The following is a 2,540-nucleotide window of genomic DNA, read 5'->3' as shown; positions in this document are numbered from 1 at the left end:
GTATATATATAACAATTAGAAAATACATTACTAATTTTAAAAAATGTCATCAGATTTAAACTCTATTTATTATTCATATTATTATCATTTGAATTATACAGAAACAAAATTCTATACCGGAAAATTTAGTTTAGTTGATCTTAAAGTTTAAATTATAATTTATTTAAAGTTTAGATTAAAGAAATTTAGCTTAGTTTAGTTTAGAGTTAGAGCAGAAAATGTTAAATACAAGAATATCGAAAAAGAATACAGGATGTTCCGTTATAAGAAACTTAAATATATATATTGTAAGACATTTTCTTGATATTGAATTGAAACGAAATATGTTCATTGGGCATCAAAAATTAATATTTAACTTCGAAAAAAAAACATTATTACAGACGAAGCATTGTCGAGTTTAAGCAGAGAAAATAACAAAATAAAACTTTTGAAAAAAATAATGTTTTTTTTCTTCGTATTTAGTTTGAATGTATCTTATAGTTTAATTTTCAAATAAACTACTGAACATTTTTTGATGTATTCGTACTGACATCCTTGTTTAGTTCATCCCAAACGAGTTCGAACAGATCAGGTGCCTGTGGTGACTCCTCAGATTGAAACAAAAAAGTTTAAATAAATTCGTCAGTCCATAACATCCCTTACCACTGTTTTTGGGACAAATTTTTATTATTTTTTATTCAAGTGCACTACATTTACTGTTTTCAGCTAAAATAAGTGGTTTCTTTTCCTCAATACAATCCACAAACCTGCAATGGTACACTGTTAGAAATTCCATTCTGAAATTACTCGAAAATAAATGGCAGCAACCTGTCCATCAAATTAACCTTAAAGTTAATGGTAAAAATATTTTTTAAACCATTAACCAGAATTCTTTCAAAACCGTAAAAAAGAAACTTATTGGAGTTAGACTTTTCGTTGAAAGGCATAGGAGTTAGGGTGTGGTTCATCAAGAGGATATATTGCGGCGGTGAGTTGACAGATTAACCCTCTCTGCTATAGTATGTAGCAAGCTGCTCTATTGGGTGGGCATTGCTGAATCGATGAAATTCTGGTTGTTTAACCGCTTTAGGCAATAGCAGTAGAAAAACGCTTTTTCTCGCAGTTAACAGTTTGAATTATAATTATTATAATTTTATTATTATATTTATAATTATTTGATTGATTTGTTTGAAAATAGTAAAAAACTATTAAACAGAATGCTATTTAACCGCTTCGAATCAGAATTTTCTAACAGTGTAGCTGATCTGCCGTTTAGAAATTTCTTGAACAAAAAAATAAGATTGTGTTCAAACATTTGACAAACACTGTGCGCTATCATTTTAAGCACAAAGAGTACGATTTAGCCAATATTCAATAAATAACTATTTTCATACAGTTAATTTTCTTTTTTAATGCTTTAAACTATTCTAGTTGTAAATGGTTTAAAAACCGTAAAGATAAAAATGTTTTATTGCATAAACTTTACGGTTTATTGGATGGACAGATTGCTGCCGGTCATTAGACAATAGTAAATTTTAGAATGTAGATTATAACAGTGTAGCATTGCAGGTTTGTGCGTACTATTGTGGAAAGGGAACCACTTATGCTTTAAATGAAAGTATACTTTAATAAAAACCATAAACATTTAAAAAAACAACAATGATAAGGGGTCTTCTGGATTGCCCATTTTGTTTAAATTTATTTTTTCCAATCGGAGTAGTCAGCACAGTTACGAACTCGTCTGGGATGAACTAAACAAAGATGTCAGTACGAATACCTCAAAAAAAGTTACTAGTTTATTTGAAAATTAAAAGGTATATTCTAACTAAATACGAAAACATTTCAGTCCCACTTGATAATTACGTAAAATTTTTAAATAATGGCTAGATTATCTGACTTCATTATAAATTTTCTCTTTGAGCATAATCCCAAAATTACGCCCAAACATTAATGATATTCGCATTTTTATTTATTTCGTATTTTATTTTGAGTCTTTAACATAAGAAAGGGTATATGTCTAATAAAATTGCATGAAATGTCAAATCTCAAAAAAATAATCTCTTCATTGTAATCAACAAGAGATTATTTTTTTTGTAAGAAACGAAAACATGCATGATATTCGTATAAGGCTTATATAACGATGTTACGAAATTTATTGAAAATCTTGTCATATAATATTCATTGGAGGCTTAGTTTATGTTAGCCGTATTTTTATTTATTTCGCATTTAATTTTGAGTGTTTAACATAAGAAAGGGTATATGTCTAATTAAATTACATGAATTATCAAATCTGAAAAAAATAATCTTTTATAATCTTAATAAACAAGGCTGAACAAACACTGACATTAGTATAAAACAGCTCCTACTCCTGATATTAGATGATTATTTTGAAAGTCTTGCATTTGTGTAAGTACTGTATCTTTTCTTAAGTCATATTTTTCATTCTAAGATTAACTTTGAGCATTTTGTCTGTCTCTTTAATTTTATAAAGTATTTTAAATGGCCTTTTCTTCTTTTTCTTCGCAGTTAATACATGATTTTAAGTTGTCCGTGTAAAGTTT

Source organism: Parasteatoda tepidariorum, chromosome 1 (assembly GCF_043381705.1).
Source record: "Parasteatoda tepidariorum isolate YZ-2023 chromosome 1, CAS_Ptep_4.0, whole genome shotgun sequence".
NCBI lineage: Eukaryota > Metazoa > Arthropoda > Arachnida > Araneae > Theridiidae > Parasteatoda > Parasteatoda tepidariorum.
Note: the sequence above shows the minus strand (reverse complement) of the source record.